Raw genomic sequence first — 20424 nt, forward strand, 5'->3', positions numbered from 1 at the left:
TGCTAGTGGTCATGTGATCACAGGACATTTGTGATGTTGATGTGGGGGAGTTCGCTTTCTTAGTCCACGGAATCTCCATGGATTTGACTGGTAATGCTCTGGAAGAATGAACAAACGAATGAACGAACGAACGAATGAACGAACGAACGAATGCTCGAAAAAATTGTTTCCTGATGGCAATCACCTTCTCAAAGGTAGCAGGGAGGGGGAAGGAAGTTACACCTGAGTAATGGCAATGATCCTAAACACACACCAGTCTATGAAATTAATGAGATTCATGTTTAAGTGAATGAGCTTGATCAACACTTTCGCGGGGGAAAATTGCAGACATAAAATTCTCTTGTTCTCTGCCCAGCCCTCACCCCCAGTTTCAGAAAATCTTCTACATGGCAGTCCTCCTTAAAGTTGTTTTCGGTTTCCCATGGGTCCTTCTTTTCCTTTTCTATTTTGTTTAGCCTAATGGAAGATAAGGAGAGCAGAGTCTGCTTTAAATTTAAATGTCAGCTTCAGACCCACCCACCCCCGAGCCCCCCATGTCCAATAAGCCGTGTCCTCTAAATTCATTGAAAGGGTAACACAGAGTTCCAACTAGCTGCATAAGTAGCACAATACCATCACACCCTGACCAGTTTAAGTATGACATAGTTCCCATTGGTATGTGTCATGTGTGATGCATGTACATGGCAGGAAGTTCTGATTAACCACGGGTTCCCCTGGCATGTACGGGTTCCCCTGGCACTCAGCACAACAGCTATGAGTGTGTTTGTCACATCTGAGAGTTTACATGTAGAACCAGTCTACTTTGGTTCTGTGTCTTTAAAAGCAGCTGGCGTGAGTAGGTGATCCTGTCGGAATGTATGAAAAGCTTGACCTAGCGATTCCAGCTGTTAAAGCCCAGCGCTGAATCAGGCGGACTTATTCTTTGGTCAGTTCGCAATATTCGTACATGGTCTTGTATGGGTGGCATAGGTCTTTTTGTCATGTCTGTGTGATTTGTCAAACAGTCATAATTTTACAGCTCTTCCTAGATCTCTCTCTCTCTCTCTCATACACACACACACACACACACAAATCTGCATAGGATAGTGTTTAGAGTGAAAGGCTGCAATCCGGGAAACCCATATTTGAATTCTCTCTGCTATGGAAGCTCACTGAGTGACCTTGGGCCAGTCACACACTCTCAGCCTAGCCTACCTCACAGGGTTGTTGTGAGGATCAAAGGGAAGGGACTGTGTGCGTTTTTCTAGCACAAGATGTGTGATGAGCTCTTCCTTCTAAGCTGAGGAATGAAACCTGCTCGCACAGTTGGTTTTTTTAGTTGCGTCAGTCTTGTTTTCAACCTGCTTGCTAAACTCCAGAAACTTTTCCTACTTCCTTTCTTTGCAGCAATCTGCTGCCAACTTGAAAATTTATGGAGAGCTGGCTAAAGGTGTGTGTGTGTGTGTGTGTGGTGTCATGGGGGAGAACCACAAAAACCAAATATGTTCCGGAAATATTATTTATTGGTTCAGTGACTTCCCTATTCAAAGGAAATACAAATGGATAGAACTGGGTATGCTTTTTCTCCACATTTCCCCCCAGTTCTCTTCTCAGATCCCAAGAGCCAGTATATTTTACGTTTGGGAGAGGATAAAAAAAAAGCATTGGGGAAAACAAGGGGATTTTGTTTAGACTGACTAGCCAGGGTTTGTCTCCGAAGCATTTCATGATCTTTGTGGCAGAGATAGTGATCCAAATCATAGGGATTAGAAAGTAAATCGCATCACATCTGTGGGGGCTAACTTGAAGGAAGTGGTTACTATCAGGGGTCATTTCGTAGAAAAAGAGCTGCAGGAACTCATTAGCATAACTCATTAGCACAACTTATTTGTATATTCCACGCCCCTTGACAATCACCAGAAGTGTGTCATTTGCATATGCCCCACCCCCTGACATCACCTATCCCGGCTGCTTTGGACCCAATCCTGGCCATTCACGGCTGAAATTGTGCCCAAAATGGCAAAAATGGGCTAAAAATGGCCGAAAAGGGGCCCAAAATGGTCAGGATTGGGCTGCTGCTGAGCAGGAGAGTGATCCACCACTCATCAGAGGCTTGATCCTGGCCATTTCAGGACCAATCCTGGCTGTTTTGGGTCTGATCCTGGCCATTTTGGGCCTGAATTGGGCTGTTTCGGCTCAGATTCAGGCCAAAACGGGCCCCAAATGGCCAAAAATCAGCTGGGCGTGGCCACCTGACATGTGACCTTTTTGGAGAACTACCGGAACTGCGTTCCTGCATGTTCCCCCTCAAAATGAGCCCTGGTTACGATCCCATGTGGAAGTGCATGGAAGTGCATGCTACAGAATAGACCTTTGCTCAGAAGTAAATCTCACTACATTCAACAGCACTTGCCCCTACATGTGCTTGCAACTTTCAATCCATTGATTTCGAAGGACAAAGATTGCAACACTGCTGGTGCCAGGCGGGCTCCCACTTTTTTCAGGTGTAGCCGTGTGAGTAATGCCAACATCATCTGCAGGTCACTGTGTTTATTGCTGGGCTTGCCTGTTTGAGGGTGCTGTTAAGGCATAGGAGCGGAGATGGGATGTTTTTCCTGATCAGTTGGCGACCTGAAATGCTGAGCTGGGTACTCTTTCACCTGGATCCTAACTGTGCTTATGGGAAAACACGTCTTACACAACTGACTTCTAAATCAGTGCCTTTTGGATCAGACTGTTTGCATATCAAACAGAGACTAAGCCGAGTCAAAATTCTTCCCCCTCCCTTCCCCTTCTCTTCCCCCCTCTTTGAGGCATCTGCAGGCAGAGTAGTCCAGCCTACGTAGGGATCAATTGTCAGGGTTTTTCCAGGGCGACATTTATTCTGACTGTCTGAGCAGGGACTGTCTCTATTTAGCTGATATGTTTTAGCTAATCCAATTATTTTCAGACTGCTGCACGCGACAGTTACATTGTTTATCCAGCGCCAGGAACTTTAATAGAGTCCGGATGCGGTTAACAGTGACAAAAAAGAGAGAGAGAGAGAGAGAGAGCCTAGAATGGCCTGTTTCTGTGCATGTAAGCAGGCTGGGGGAGAGAGAAAGAGAAAAGAGGGAGGGAGAGAGGAAACAGAAGAGAAGTAAAATGCCACCTCCCAGCTAGCTCTGGCTGCCACTTTTTGCCTGGCAAGGCACCTGTGTCTTTCAAGGCATGTCAGAAAGAAAAGGAGCAACACTTTTGCTGTTATGAGTAAAGAGTCCAGTAGCATCTTAAAGGTGCTACTGGACTCATTACTCTTTTGCAACTACTGACTAACAGGGCTAATTCCTCTGGATCTTTGCTGTTATGGAGGCTGTGCACAACCAGAGGAGGTAACTACCAACCGAGAGGTAAAGTATAATGAAACACCGTAATGTGGAATCTTATGAAAATATTTTTGTATTTTTTTATCAAAAGTGCAAGTGCTATTAATAAATACATACAATAAATAGATTCACAACAAAAGTATACAAAGATCCTGTCTAGAGTATCAATAGTCACTCTCAGGTAAGGCATAGTATGATGTACAGTCGCAAAAGTCCATTCCAGTTTGTCAATTCAGTCCAAAAGCATGAATAATCTACTTTCTTTTACAGGTGGAGACAGGCCCCTTGGAGGGTCGTGGGGTCTGTTGGTCCCCCTGGATTGTCTCCACCTGTAAAAGAAAGAAGAAACAACTATTATTAATTGCCTGTGAAAACTGACCAATGTTGGAAACCGAATTTTACTGTTAATGTTTTGTTTGTTACTGTTAAATTTGAAAAACTAAATAAATATTTTTTAAAAAAATACTGGCCAAACAGTGCTGACGTCTTCTCTCTTCACGTTGGCGTGTTCTGCGCACCTGCAAATAGGACTTGTATATATTTATTTATTAATAGCACTTGCACTTTTGCACCTTTTGATAAAAAATACAAAAATATTTTTATAAGATTCCACATTACTGTATTTCATTATACTTTACCTCTCGGTTGGTAGTTACCTCCTCTAGTTGTGCATTGTACCCGCGGGAGCTTCTTCTTTTATTTTGGTGTGATATAGAGACTGTGGCTGTGCCGGGTGTTTCGATGGGCCTGGAAAACTGAGCCCGGCCTTGAACCCTTGGAGATCAGTGGGACGGCCAGATCATGACTGACGAATTCTTCTCGGGAAGTTTGTGTGTGTAAGGGGAGAAGACTGCTCGTTTATGGCCCAGAAATTTGCACAAATTTGAATTCCCTGAAGCTGATAGTTCCAAATACTTTTTACTGGCAATTCTGTTGATATCAGTGGCTCTTATTTCAAAGATAAAATGTTGGGTTAAGTTTGTAGGGTTGCTTGGGGTGAGGATAGAGAGAAAGGTACATTCCACTGAATTTGATCTACTATCGTTCTAGCCCTGCATAGTCAACAACAGGTCTCAAACTTGCTGAAAGAGTGACCTATTTCTAAGCTTTACTTCTCTGGATCCACTTGCATAGTAACTACCTGGGACTTTCTCCCTCCGCAACACAAAACACAAGAATTCATGTTCATTAACACAGAGCGTGCTTCTATTTTATTTTATTTTTTAAAATATTGATATAAAGCAACAGGTCTTATTACACATTTTGCAGAAAGCCAAATTTTCCATACAGCCTCCTCTCCCATTTCCTCCTCCTCCCTCCATGATTTGTTATTGAACTACAAGAGAGTTCTGACCCATTTTTGGGGTATGATCCGCCGTTTGAGAACCACAGGTCCATTCTGATTGGCTGTGGGTCGCCAATGTTTCAGGCAGGTGTCTTTCTCAGTCCTGTGATCTGTCATTGCCGGTGACGGGGATTGAATCTGGGGTGCTCTAAAGACTGCCAGCTTCTCCCCTTAAAACAGACGTCTAGTGGCACCTAGAAGGCTAACAAAATGTATCACATTAAAGGTTAACGTTACTCTCTTACTGTGGCTCTTTTTTTTTTTTACATGCAAATGACATGAAGACTGAAGCTTAGCAGGTTCAACATTTTCCAGCATAGAAGAGAAGCAATCGGAAGAGCTAGTGTTTATTTTCTGTAGTGCCAGGGCAGTGGTGAAAAGCCCAGGAGCCCTGCCAGAAAAATAACTGGCGACTCCAGATATTGAGCTCTGCCGCTGTAAGGACCAAGAGTTGAAGCAGTTTGGGGGAAATATCTTAATAGGTCTGGATCTTCTACATCTTTGTTGCGAAGGGTCTGGGGAAGCTGGTCACTAGCCACAGGAATGTTTACAACAACAACAATGTTCGATTTATATACCGCCCTTCAGGACAACTTAATGCCCACTCAGAGCGGTTTACAAAGCATGTTATCCCAGGCAAAGCAAGTGCGAATGCTGGCCATGGGAGTTAAAGGATGGGGATGGGCGATAAATGAAGCCCAAGGCAGAGAGCTGGTTTTAAGGATCAGGAGAGATTGCTTGGTTGCTGGAGCAGCTCTTCGTGGGTCTTTTTGATCCTGCCGTGCAGCCAAAGGGGAAACGGTGGGCGAGAGGCAGACAACTTTTTGGCTTGTGGTTGAGACAGACCTAGATTAGGGAGGCTGACTTTCAGCAAGGTCTACAGAGTTGCTGTGCCTCTTAAACAGCTGCACAATCCTCAAAAGTAGAAAAGAGCAAGAGTCGAGTAGCACCTATAAGACTAACAAAATTTGTGGTAGGGTGTGAGCTTTTGTAAGTCACAGCTCACTGCGTCGGATACGTATCTGACGAAGAGAGCATCTGACGAAGAGAGCATCTGACAAAGAGAGCTCATGCTACAATAAAGTTGGTTAATCTTAAAGGTGCTACTGGACTCTTTACTATTTTGCGTCTGGAGAAGTGAGCTGTCGCTCCTGGAAGCTCATACCGTACCACAAATTTTGTGAGTCTTATAGGTGCTACTGGACTCTTGCTCTTTTCAATTGCTACAGACAGACTAAAACAGCAACCCATCTTGATGAATCCTCAAAAGTGTTATAGTTCGCCTGCTCTTCTTTCTCGCCTATTGGGCGGCAACATGAGAATCGCCTTGATGATCATCGCGGTTCACGTAGGGCTCTTTGAGGTTTTGTAGTGCTTTGGGGCTCATGATGGCACCCGTCTGGAAAACAGCCTTTTAAGGTAGACTCCTGCGATCTCCCTCTTGTTGTGGGTGTGGAGGACTCTTAAGGCCATTGGTGTGTGTGTGCAAAAGAGAAAGGTGTAAGAAGCTTCAAAAGGCAACATTTCCCATACTGCAACATATGTTGCATAGATTATTGAAATGGTTGAAAGATGCAAAAACTGTTTACTGTTGGCGATGGTGGGGCGGACGTGCCCAACAGACACGGCCATCCTGTTTCCAAGCTGCCTTTGGGTCCATCAGATCATAGCTAGGGCAAGATTTGAACAGGGTTTTTTCTAGCAAATACTGTTAGCCACTATTACTGAGTCAGCATTCACATTTTGAATACTCAAAAGTCCTAACAATTGTTCCACCCTTCCCACCTCATCAGAATCCAGTCTGCTTGGGAGACCAAGGTTTTATTTTTCTGAACAAAAACGCTCCGGGCACTTTAGCCTTTCCTTTTTAGGGAAGATAGTAAAGTGTCCAGTAGCACCTTTAAGACTAACCAACTTTATTGTAGCATAAGCTTTCAAGAACCACAGCTCTCTTCATCAGATGCATGGACAAAGAAGGCTGTGATTGTGCATCTGATGAAGAGAGCTGTGGTTCTTAAAAACTTATTCTACAATAAAATTGGTTAGTCTTAAAGGTGCTACTGGACTCTTTACTATTTTGTAAGTACAGACTAACAGGGCTAACTCCTCTGGATTTATAGGAAAGGCGATACACTCCCTTCATCGAGGGTGTGCAAAATGATCAGAGAATTGGTCTGTCTTCCCTACTAGGAAATCCTACACTACTTAATAATAACAATCGATTTCTATACCGCCCTTCAGCATAACTTGATACAAATGAGTTTCACAATGGAGTCCGTAGCAGCTCCGTGGAACCGTTTAAGGACACAAAAACAGGGTGGCGAGGGAGGCTAAAATTGCCTCTCACTCTGTGCTGTGGTCACAAGCGCAAAACAAGCAGTGTGGACTGGGAAGACACAAAACTCCCATCCTACGTATGGGCTGTTTCCCCCAACAAACTCAAGGCATTTGTAACTTGTAGATGGACACTAAAGCTGTTTTTTTAAAAAAATTTTTGGAGGGGGGAGTAACAGGGTAGAAGAATATGATGGAGGTTCATATAATTATTACCGTTCGAGAGCAAGATCTGGGTCCAATAGAACTTTATAAACCAACTAGAGTTTCAAGGTATGAGTTTTCAAGAATGTTCAAGAGAAAGCCTTTTCTCCGTAATGCTCAGACTTGGGGGTTGCCCAGTTAAATCGACAAGCAGCAGATTTGAGGCAGATAAGAAGTAGCTTGTGGCGGTATCAATTGGCTGGGAAAAGTGACTAGATAAATACATACAGTCCAGCTCTTCTAATGGCTCTGAACAGTGATGGCTAAATGGAGCTTCCACATTCAGGAGCAGTGTACCTTTGAATACCACTTGTTGGCAGCAAACAGCTGGAGGGAGTTATTACCTTCATTCCCAAATTGTGGGCTTATCAGAGGCATTTGGGTGGCTTCTGTTGGAAATAGATCTGGATCGGATAGGGTTTTGGTTGGATCTGGAAAGATTCCTCTTCTGTTATGAGTGGAATGGCAGCAACCGTAATTGCAATCTCTTTGGAGGCCGTGAGGATCTCTCCCCCCCCAAAGCCAGGATAGTTCTTTGGTACTGCAAACTGGCACCCCGACTTATCATTCCTATAGCACCTGTAATGTGCCAGATTAATCTCCTTTCACAGCACAGGAACTATGGCACATAATAACATCATAAAGGTATGAATGTGTCGTTGCCGTGACTGCTACAGGCAAGCAGAAAGATGGGGCTTACTGCCTTCTGGCGTTGCAGTGTGAGAGTGAGGCAGCCGGGAGGTGGTCACTTACTTCTAGGGATGTTGCACCATTTCTAGTCACCCTACTCCTGAGTTGTGTCACGGCAGCCTGACAGAAAACAGTAGAACAGGCAAAGTTTTACATGCCTGCAGAGTGACGTGGTGAGAGAAGCTTAACTTGCTAACAGTTTTGTGCATCTGGAGGCCATTACAGGCAATAGAGCCAGGCCACGATAAAAAGGAGTCAACCTTAAGGGGCTGGATGGTTTTCCAAGGGCCGTCGGAAATGTGGATTTGCAGATGTGCATTCTGAAATAAGGAACCTCTGTTGTGTTTTTTGGAGTGGAGGCTGGGTGACCAGGGCTATAGTCTGCAATATGGGACAAATCTTAGGTAAGAGACGTCTCTTAACATAAAGGAAGTCTGGGAATAAAGAACCCAACCTCAGTTTAACCCTCAGATGTGTAGGCTTTTAGATACTTTGCCGCTAGAACGTCCTGAGGCTTTGTGGCTCAGTAGGAGAGCATAGGAGGTCTCTAGTCCAGACCCTAGCAACTCCCATTACAGGATCACAAGTATTAGATGATGGGCAAGACTCTTCTCTGCCTGAGATACTAGCCAACTGACTGCCTGTATGCAGACACGGTATTGAGCTAGGTGGACCAACGGGTTGACTTGAGATGAAAGAACCCTGTATGTCCATCTGGGAGGGAAGGCGGCATGATATAAACCCAATCTTGTCAGATCTCGGAAGCTAAGCAGGGTTGGGACTTGAATGCCAAGGGAAAGACTGCACAGGAAAGCAGTGGTCACCACCTCAATTTTTCACTTGCCTTGCAAGCCTTTTTTGTTGGGGTCGCCATAGGTCGATTGCGACTCAACGGCGCCTGAATATCCACCTGTCCCAGGATGAAAAGCAAGGTCTCTCTAGGTGCAGTAATTCTCTTGGGAAATGCCTTGACCTAGAGCCAAAACAGACGTGACGAATTTCACGTGTCGTCCACGCGATTGCACTTACACGTGTCTCCAGCGGGTTTTGCTGTTCACGTGCTGCCCGTGTGTTTCGGCACCCCCCCTACACGCGTTCACGGTCGATCGTCCACGGGTTCTCGGCTGTACTTCTGTGACGTGCTTCCCTTGGCGCATGCTCACAGGAAATGGCTGAGAAATAGGCCGTCAGTGGCTGCACCTAAAGATTTTTAGAGCTACTATAAGCATCCATGTTTATCATAAAAGAAAGTAGTTCTTCACGCTCTGCGTAACAAACACGTTGAGCCATCGCCATCGTTGGCAGTGATGGTCCTCAACTTGGGAAAGCTAGAAAAGGGGCTCAGTTAAAGTCGTGCCCGTCAGCGCTTTTTTTCTGGGAAAAGAGGTGGTGGAACTCTCAAGAGGGGAATGAGGGAGAAACACACGGGCCCCCTTACAAAATGGCCGTTTCCTCCAGGAGAATTGATCTCTGTCTGGAGATCAGGGGGGCGGGGCCACCAGACACGAGAGGTGCCGGAACTCTGTTCCACAGAGTTCCTGCTGAAAAAAAAGCCCTGATGCCCATCATTGACTATTAGTGGTGGTGTCTGAAGAGAACCTTCAAGGCAGTATATAGAGAGGAGCCATTTGTGTTGTAGGAAGAAGGTCCCAGGTTCGGTGCTCATTTTACGTTCACTTGACCACTGTAACCATCACAGACATGTCATATTTCATTTCAAATCACATCAAAATACATACTTTTCAATGGAGACGGTACACACATATATCTTGCATGTACGAGCCAGGTGTCACAACCCAAGTTAATCAGAGTATATTCATTTCGGAGCAGTTAATTAGAAATATGTGAAAGCGCCTGAGAAAAGTCTTTAGCTGAAATTCTTTAAATTTCCCTCGAGAATGAGATGCCCCCAGAGAAGAAATCTGGAGATATCTGTTTTGTTCCCTCAAAATTCTTCTAGATGTTTCGGCAGCGAGAAACCTTCCAAATTTGTCATGAATATTGTTTAGGCAGCGTTTGGTGGCAACTTAGAGAGATGTGACCCCTTTGTGGGAATTTGTTGACCTTATTGTAGCTTTTCTTAAAATTCCTACGGAGATTTTGCATGAGCATTCAAATTCAGTTTAGATGTTACTTTAGGTGGAAGTGGTACTCGGTTGTATCCAGAGAGACGAGGTTAGGTTAATTCCGTTATTGTCCATAGAAATATCTTTCAAAAAGTGGAATGAGAGGGGAATTGTACACAGTGTAAAGGTTTGCTGGCTCTCATGAAAGTGACAGGTAAATACAAAATGTCAGTTTTCTTGGGAATCCGTAAGACTCCAAACTTCCAGATTAAGAACATTTTGGTCCCAATCTAAAGCACACGGGTCCCACATTGAAATCAATGGAACCAGCTATGATTAGATTCCATTAGTTTCTACCACAATGAACATTCTCTGGATCAGAACCTTTCCTTTATTCTCTTTCCGCAAACCTGTAACCCGGTCTTGCATTCCTTATACGGATGGAATTAAAAAGCAAAAGCATTTATGGCAGAAATAATCATATTTACAAACAGGAGTTAATTTGTGTTGCCCCTTGGGCTTGCTTCTGGCAACCCTTTTCAATGAGAGTGTCAATGAACAGGTAAGGGTACATTTCATCCATTGCACCAAGAAACTATAGATACAGCGCAATCCTAAAGAGTTACTCCAGTCTAAGCCCATTGAAATCAATGAGCTTAGACTGGAGTAACTCTCTTTAGGATTGCACTGTAAGTTACACCACAAGAAAAATTACGGTGAAGGGTTTCATATGAATGTTCTGGCCAGATCACACCAAAGACCCATCTTTGGAATCAAGAGGTGGTGTTTCCAGATATATTTGAGATACGGCATCTCTCTTTGCAGAAATTAAGCAATATTTACACGGTCTTTCAAAAACAAGCATTAAGGAGAAATTGATTCCAGAGTTGGAGTTTGTGGATCAATACTTATTGAGATGCAGAATGACAAAATACTTGCAGCTTGCTTTGGCAAGGATCCTTTAACGTTTCTTCTAAACGGTTAAAAATGTCCTCTAGAGAGCCTTGTCTTTTGCCCCATGGAAGCCAAACCCTTAAAGAATAGGTAGATTAATCAGTGAGAGAATGTCGGCTACCAAAATAGTTACCAAATTAGAAGCACCCATTAATGGAGTATTTATACCAGGGCAGCCCGCTTGAGACAAGCGTGACACAAGAGGAAACTGAATCATCTGCTAATATTTATGTGCTAGTATAATCCGGTGAAGGGAGAGGCTGGATTAAATAGGAGGCACATCTGAGATAGATCTGTGGATGATACATTGGTGCTGTTTATTTAGGTCAAGTGGGAGATCAATGTAGCAATTAAACGCGATCTAACACGTATTTCAGATTTATTTGAGAAGCGGGTTGCCAGCTCCTTGCCCAGAGAGGGTGTCTGTGTATGGAAATGCTCCATGCGACCCAGATGGGATACAACCCTGGTGCTTTTTTGCCTCAGTTCCTCCCAGCGTGAGGGAGAGCTTGCTTGCTAAGATAGCAACCACATTTACATTTGGGAGTGGAATTAGGATTGTTAAATAGAGTTGCTACCTCCTGAAAAATCTGTTTCTTCTCTTCCACATTTGACAGCAGATGACCGGTGTAGATACTACCGGTGTACTATCCAGATAGCCTGGATAGTACAGGCTAGCCTGATCTTGTCAGATATGTCAGCTATGTAGGGTCAGCCCTGGTTAGTATTTGGATGGGAGCAGGGCTTTTTTTCTGCTGGAATGCGGTGGAACGGAGTTCCGGAACCTCTTGAAAATGGTCACATGGCTGGTGGCCCTGCCCCCTGATCTCCAGACAGGGGAGTTTATATTGCCCTCCGCGCAGTGCAGAGGGCAATCTAAACTCCCCTCTGTCTGGAGATCAGGGGGCAGGGCCACCAGCCATGTGACCATTTTCTCCGAGGGCAACCCACTGAGTTCCACCACCTCTTTTCTCAGAAAAAAAGCCCTGGATAGGACACCACCAAGGAAGAACAGGGTCATTATATGGAGCCAGGCAATGGCAAGGCACCTCTGTTCGATTCTTTCCTTGATAACACCTGGAAGGGTTGCCTGACAGTTAGAGCGGTTCCTCAGTGGAACAGGCTTCCTCGGGAGGTGGTGGGATCTCCTTCTTTGGAGGTTTTTAAACAGAGGTTAGATGGCCATCTGACAGCAATGCTGATTCTGTGAACCTGGGCAGATCGTGAGAGGGAGGGCAGGAAGGGTTACAGCAGTGCTTAGTTCTCATGGCCCCTTCTTAGGTGCCCAGGCCGATCGCCACCTTGGAGTCAGGTAGCAATTTCCCCCAGGTAGCGATTTCCCCCAGGCCAGTTCGGCTAGAGATCCTGACAGTGTTTTGTCATTTTCTGGGCATGGGATGGAAAAGTGGAAACCCACAATTGGAGGATAAGGGTGAATGACCCAATAGAAATTTTCTTTATAAATTTAATGAAATATGTTATAAAGTGACAAGTGCTCTAATAATTAAGTAAATGGATAAGTTAATGCAAAATATATATATATATATATATATATTTATACTATATATTTTGTATTAATTTATCCATTTACTTAATTAATTATTAGAGCACTTGTCACTTTATAACATATTTCATTAAATTTATAAAGAAAATTTCTATTGGGTCATTCACCCTTATTCTCCAATTGTGGGTTTCACTTTTCCATTCTAGTTACATTTGGAGGGGTCTCTAGTTCTGGGTTTATCTTCTGGGCATGGATCAAAGGTCACTGGGTGTGTGGGGGGGAAGGGGAGGTAACTGAATTTTCTGCATTGTGCAGGGGGTTGGACTAGATGACCCTAGAGGTCCCTTCCAACTCTATGATTCTAAGTTGCTTGTGACTTGATGGCACACATATACATGTATCAAGGCACTGGACCTATCTTCTATAAATCTATCAACTGTTTTTTTTAAAAATTATCTCAGCGCAAATGCCTTCAAGGGTTGCCATAAATAAGCTGCCACTTGACAGCACCTTACAAACACACTCGGAAGGCAGGCAGGCAGATGCACACCCTAATTCTCCCCTGCACATTCTCCCCCACCCTCAAGCATTTTAAAATTAATATTTTCTCCCTATTGGCTCCAAAACTGAAGTCCAACATGAAACAGCATCAGGGCAACTTGTGGTTGAAAATCAGTGGCGATGGAAGCGGATAATACTAGCTTAATCTCATCAGATCTCAGAAGCTAAGCCGTGGCCCGTACTTGGATGAGAAACCACGAAGGAAGTCCAAGGTCGCTACGGCAACCCCCCTGGAACATCTCTTGCCTTTAAAACCCTACGGGACTTCCATAAGTCGCCTGTTAATTGACAGCACTTTCCACCACCACCAGGTCAGCAAATATTAGCCAATGGCTAGACTTATTGCTGCTCCACGAAAACGACTTTACTGGCTGATTTCTACAGACCAAGCTGTTGTTAAAGAGCATATAGGGTATTTTTTTCCCTGGACAGTTGGCAATAACCTAATTCTTTGGAGATGGTGGAAAGTTTTCAAAATCAATTTTGAGGGTGGTTTTTTTTTTTTTTGAAGGAGGGTGTTAATTTGTTATTTATTGGCAGATTCTTTTTTCAAGTGATTCAAGGACAGTTTGGTTCCTTTTAGAGCTTCACAAACTATGTGTATGTGTGGAGAACCATGTGGAAATCTCCTTCAAGGTTCCTTTTTCAGCATCCTATAAGGGACTTGGGAGGGAAGGCAGCATCGTGTAGCCTGATCTTGCTAGACCTCTGAAGCTAAGCAGGGTCAGTGTACTTGGAGGGGAGACCACCAAGGAAAACTCTGCAGAGGAAGGCACTGGCAAACCTCCTCTGCATCTCACTTGCCTTGAAAGCCCCTTGCTGCGGTCGCCAAAATTATTCAAAAAGGCCTTTTTCTCAACTAAGAGGGCGGTATTGTAGGAAAGGGGTTCCAGATGTTTCGCTAATGAGTTATGAACCAAAGATTTCACCATTAAGTTGCCTTACATATTATCTGTTGCTTTAAATATGTACTCTTATATACTACCTGTGCTTTGTGTTGTATAATGTAAGTGCTAGAATTGATTATGTTCTGTTTCAGCAATTCTTCAACCCCATATTGGATACTTGCTACTGCTATGTCTTTGTAGACTTGTATTCATTGACCCTATGACATTGTTTCTGGAAATGTCCTTGACACTGATTGTACTTGTCTCACACTATGTAATCCGCCTTGAGTCTCAGTGAGAAAGGGGGAATATAAATGGCATAAATAAGTCAGTTGTGACTTGACAGCACGTACACACACACACATAAGGGACTTGAACAGGCTGTTTTTTCCCACTTCCACTTTAGCCCCTTTAATTGACACTCAACTGTTCAAAGATTCCCCATTTTTAGTTGCTGCCCAAAGCCCTCATCAGACTGTTTGGGGCAGGGGCAGGGTTTCTTGTCTGGATAATTTACAAAGGTGTATTTTTCTACACACTTGGGGCATCCTTCAAGCTCAAACCCCTTCCTTGTCCGTGGGTGGCCCAGTTGTGTAGCTTCCGTCATCCCCACGGGGCCCGGCCAGTTTGCCAATTAGGCGCAGCGATGACCTTTAATGGAAGATTTTTTTCCCTTTATGAGCAATTCAGTATATCTTGACGATGTTTCTGAAATTCAGGGAAGGAATTGGGTTAGCTTGAGTGGACATTGGATTGGCCTCTTGGAGAGTGAGACTTTAGCTGTGAGCCTTTTGTCCTACTGTTCTGCAAAGGATGCCACGGGACCCTCTCGATCCAGAATGGGTACACACCAAAGCTGTAATGCAATGACCTCTCAGAGGGCCATTAAGAACAGCTGAGCAATACATGGCTACAACATTTCGCTGGTCAGTCCCTCTGCCACTAGGGGCCAAGGCAAGCCGGGCTCTTGGATGGGCAGCTGAACTTAATTTCCATGGCTTGGCTGTTATGTTTTGCCGTAAGAAGGGAGATCCTTACTGGGTGAGGTCCATCTCGTTCAGCATCTTCTTTCCAATTCTGCTCAGCCTGAGGATTTTGGGAAATGTACCAGAAGAGCAGGACAGAAACTGTTCTCCCTATCTGGCACATTCTACCACCTCTGGAAACAAGGGTTTCATGTACTTACCCTGGCAAACAGCCTTGGATAGACCTGTCCTCTGGAATCTGTCCAATTGCTTTTATAAACTCATCTCTGCTGGTGGATGTCGCAGAAACTAGTGGCCATGAATTCCATAAATGAAGTGTGTAGAAGCTGTGATTGGTGGTTAGCACCCATCTTCTTTTCTACTGGGGCTGCCAACTCTGGGACAGGAAATTCCAGGTGATTTTGGGGGCGCGGGTGGAGTCTGGGAAGGGCAGAGTTTGTGGAAAGGGAGGGTATAATGCCACAGACTCCATCCTTCAAAGCAGCCGTTTTCTCCAGGAGAACTGATCCCTGTAGTCTGGAGATCAGTTGTTATTCTAGAAGATCTCCAGGGTCCTTCTGAAGGTGGCCAACCCTACTTCCCATGTCTTGTTTCAGGACCATAAATTTTCTTTCCCCCCTCCAATATGATATATTTTATTTGGAAACCCCCCCCCCAAATAGTAATAAGAAATGATACAAAAAGAAAACAAAGACTTACATACCATACGGAGCAATCCTAAGCTGGTCTACTTGGAAGTAAGCCCCATATTATTCAATGGGGTTTACTCCCAAGAAAGTGTCCTTAGGTTTGCAGCCATAATTGTATAAGTCAAAGACAATTATAAACAACAGAATATATAAACGACAGGGTGTTTCCCCCCTCCCTCCCCTTACTTACTTACATTAAAATCCATGACATTCCACATTTTACATTCAATATTTGAAATTATTTAATAATGAATCCATTTTACTGATCATTGTTCTTAGTTTCTCTTAATTTTCAGCTACATAATCAAAAAAAGCTTTCCATTTCCCCTGAAATTCTTGGATTGGCCAATTATGTATATAACATGTTTATTTTGCCATTGATGCGCTATACATTTTTTAAAGCACTTTCTGAGTCTTAGCTATTGGAGGGAAAGACTATCAATGGTTGATTCCGTACACGTTAGATAATGCACTTCCAATCCTCTTTAGAGATCATTTGGAACTGAATTTTTCAAGTGTGAAACAAAAAATCAACTTCCAAATGATAGCTAAAGTGCATTGAAAGTGCATTATCCAACGTGTGCGGAAGCAGCCAATGTTTTGGGAGCAAAAAGTGTGTGTCGAGCTGTTCAAGTCTTGAAGCAGGACTTGCCCTAACAGCTTGTTTGGTAAGCCTCTAGACATTGAGTGGAACATGTGAAGGGGATCAATGTTCTGCTCTCTGACTCCAGAAGAAGGGATGTTCCTCTAAAATGCTGGGGAAAGGCCATAGCTTAGAGGTAGAGCATCTGCTTGGCATGTAGAAGTTCTCAGGTTCGATCCCCGACATCTCCAGCTAAAAGGATGAGGCAGTAGGTGATGTGAAAGACCTCTGCTTGAGACCACAGAGAGCAGCTGCCAGCCTGAGTAGGCAATACTGATGTCGATGGACCAAGGGTCTGATTCTGTAGGAGACAACTTCATGTGTTCATTTTCTTTCAAGAGAAATTTGGCATCCCTGGGGCAAGCAGTTCCGGATATTGTAGCATTTTGGTCTTGCCATTATGCTGTTAATGTGACAAAGCGGCTGATAAATGAAGTGAGGAGATGGTCGTGGAAAAGGACATTCCTAAGCAAAGTTGCACTCGGACCTGGATAGCCCAGGCAAGCCCAATCTTGTCAGATCTCAGGGGCTAAGCAGGGTCAGCCTTGGTTAATGAGTGGATGGGAGACCTCCAATGAAGACCAGGGTTGCAGAGGCAGGCAATGGCAAGCCACCTCTGTTAATCTCTTGCCATGAAAACCCCATCAGGGGTCTCCATAAGTCAGCTATGACTTGAGGGTGCTTTCTACCACCAAGCAGAGTTCCACCCTTTCAGACCCTGTTGACTTAGATTATTTCGAAGAGTGTAACTTTCCCTAGGAGGGCACTGCAAGTGTGAAAGCAAATTTGCCCTGCCCTCATCTCTGTCCTTTTCGGGGAAACAACGAAGTCAGCAAACCTATTTATCTGTTAAAAATTCTTACTTATGTCGCTTTTGCTAAAAGCTCAGAGGAAGTGATTGGAAGAAGGAAAGAGCAAAAGCTACTTCCAGCATCATGGTTGTTCTTGGGAACGTTTCTGGAATGATTTCGATGAAGCCACAATGCGGAGCCAAAGGGATTCTGCAAGAAGCATATCATTTCAGGTCGTAGGATGCAGTTTGTGGATCTTTCCTGCAAGTTCTGTCTGGAAAGTCAGAGAAAGAACTCCACATCGTTCATAATTTAGTTAACAGAATTCACTTGCCTGACATCAGTTGATGGCCTCTAATGGCTTTGAAAAGAAATTCCAAAAAATTAATGGAAGGGAAATCCACACATGGTGATTAGTTGTGCCAGATCAATGGAATCTCCAGCTTCAGGAGTAGAATATCTGTTCCAGAGGCTGGGGACAAACTGCAGGGGTAATGGGTGTCCACTGCTTTCACCCTCTGCTTGTATGCTTTCCAAGGGCATCAGGCCATGTCTCATGTAAGAATGCTGGGCTAGACAGAGTTCAGTCTGATCAGCTAGACTGAGCAAATTCTCCCTTTGAAAGGAACATTGTCCATATATCTCTTTCCTGTGCAATCCTTCCAAAATAGCAAAGAGTCCAGTAGCACCTTAAAGACTAACCAACTTTACTGTAGCGTAAGCTTTCGAGAACCACAGCTCTCTTCGTCAGATGCATCTGACGAAGAGAACTGTGATTCTTGAAAGCTTACGCTACCGTAAAGTTGGTTAGTCTTTAAGGTGCTACTGGACTCTTTACTGTTTTGCTACCACAGACTAACACGGCTAACTCCTCTGGATCTAATCCTTTCAAAGCATCAGAACCTTCATGGAGCCCACACAAAAAGGGGAGCAGAGAGGTCACAACCCAAGATATTTGTGAATGGACTAATTCTGCGTATTGAGCTGTGTTACTTTCTTTTGCATTGCCTTGTAAGCCATGTTTGAACCTGGGAGAGTTTCAGAAATGTTTTCAGTGTCATGGGGGAAATAGTATTCAAAAGTTGTATACGTGCGGGGGCACGGGGAGAACTCAGAAGTGCCATTGAATGAACAAAACACCTATGGACAGGCAGCGTCTCCTAGATAGGAGCCAGAATTGGGGAAATGGCAGGAAAATCTACTTCAGTGAAGGGAAGACACATAATGTTCCTTGGCTGTGTGGATAAGAATGAAGTTGGCAGCTTAAATTGAAGATCTGTAGCAGTCCTTGTGAACTGAGTGAAGCTGATAGGTTCTATGGCAAACTCTAGGGTGGGAAATTCTTGGAGATTTGGGGGTGGAGTGTGGGGACGGTGGAGTTTGTAGAGGGGAGTGAACTCAGCGGGGTATAATGCCACAGAGTCCATCCTCCAAAGCAGCCATTTTTTGTGGATCTCTGTGGATTGGAGACGAGTTGTAATTCCAGGAGTTCTCCAGCCCCCTGGAGGGGTTGGCAATCCTTTGCCGTGGCCTCTCTATTGTGTTTTGTGTGTGCACTTGTGTAGTTATTAGAGTTTGGGGCTAGGAGACCCAAGTTTGAATCCCCATTCCCCCTTTGGAGCTAGCTGGGTGAACTTGGGCCAGGCACACTCTCAGCCTAACCTACCCCACAGTGTTATTGTGAAGATAAAATGGAGGAGGGCCGTGTAAGCTGCTTTGGTCCCCAGTGGGGAGAAACATGGGGTAGAAATGAAGTAAGTAAATAATAAAATTATCCTGACCTTCTCCCAAAGAACTCAGAGTGACACATGCTGTCTTCCTGATATCCTCACAACAACCTTGTGAAGTAGGTTAAGTGGAAAAAGAGTGACTGGCCCAGAATCTCCCAGTGAGCTTCTTGGCTATGGGGGTGGGTGGGTTTGAAGTCACATCTCCCCAGTCGTACATGAACACTCCAACCACTGCTCCACACAGCCATTAAAATGTTCTGTAGTGAAAGAATGAAAGAGGAAGGTACATTCCGAGGAGTCAAAAGGCTGGGGAAGTGCGTGAACTGGGAGGAGGTAAAGGGCAGGGTTTGTATATTTGACAGGAGACTGTTTTACGCCCCTGTAGAGCCAATTTGGGCATTCTGCTCGCTGGCTATTGGGATCACACACAGTTTTGTAGCAGAGGGACCAGTGTGTACATTCACTTTGACTGCTAATTCTGTCTGTGCAGTGTGGGAATGCACACAAGCCCCTTTCTTGTGATACATGGGTAAGGTAAAATTGTAAAGAGTCCAGTAGCACTTTTAAGACTAACCAACTTTATTGTTGCATATGCTTTTTAGAACCATAGCTTTCTTTGTCAGAGGCATTGTCAGGTTTCGAGAACCACAGCTTTCCTTGTCAGATGCATCTTTCTATACAGATGCACAAAGACAGCATGCATCAGGTGGTGCGTGGATGAGGCCCTGTGTCAAGCACATACCGCAAATGTTATTTGAGAAATGCCAAACCAAGCACCCCATAAAATGGTATTTCTTCAGCTGCTGGGGCAGGAGGCAGGATCTGGCCGCCACTGGATTGATTTGATATGACTTATTAGCTTTCTAGCCCGCCCGCCCTGCAAGCAGGCTCACAACAGCTCAATCACATAAATACAAGAACATAAATACATCATAAAATCCATTATCAATACAAAACTTTACAAAATATGATTTTTTCCCAAGATATTGCAGTCAGTGTATACAGTCTAGTAAAAACCCTCAGTCACTGAGAGCAGACACAGGGAGATCTGCCAAGATCTAACCAGCAGGAGCGAAGAAGTTAACAACCACAACAGGAAGGATAGCAGTAAAATTCACCGGTGCTTCGACTGTCACCATAGGCCTGGTGGAACATCTGCATTTTACAGGCCCGATGGAACTGTAAGTCCCACAGGGCCTGAGGGCCAAGCTACACATGACGAATGACACTTGAACGGCAAGTGGATTGAGTGGAGGGCAAGTGAACAGGGAGAAATACACTTGCCGTTCAAGTGTCATTCGTCATGTGTAGCTTGGCCCTGAGTCTCTATGAAGAGAGCATTCCACAAGGCTGGTGCCAGAGCCGAAAAGGCCCTGGTTGAGGCCAGGTGAAACCTCCCTGGGGCTGGGAATCATCAGTAGATGTTGGTTTGCTGAGCGCTGTGCCCTCTGGGGAACAAAGATGGTCTCACAGATCTCTCACAGAGATGGTGAGGGACGGTCTCACAGATATGTTGGTCCCAGTCTGTTAAGGCAAACAAAGCAGAGAAAATCCCACATCTTCAGCAGACAGAGCTGTGAGGCAGCCACTGAGGTATTGGTGAGGTATCTGAATAATAACAACAACATTTGATTTATATACTGCCCTTCAGGACAACTTAATGCCCACTCAGAGTGGTTTACAAAGTATGTTATTA

At 44.4% G+C, this 20424-nt stretch overlaps 1 protein-coding gene across 6 annotated transcripts in view; it reads left to right on the forward strand.

Annotated features, from left to right (window-relative positions):
* GATA3 (GATA binding protein 3) overlaps positions 1 to 20424 on the forward strand; it is a 75641-nt gene that overhangs the window by 27568 nt on the left and 27649 nt on the right. The gene's annotated exons all lie outside the window — the stretch shown is intronic.

The sequence above is a fragment of the Eublepharis macularius genome, chromosome 9 (genome assembly GCF_028583425.1).
Source record: "Eublepharis macularius isolate TG4126 chromosome 9, MPM_Emac_v1.0, whole genome shotgun sequence".
NCBI classification, from domain to species: domain Eukaryota; kingdom Metazoa; phylum Chordata; class Lepidosauria; order Squamata; family Eublepharidae; genus Eublepharis; species Eublepharis macularius.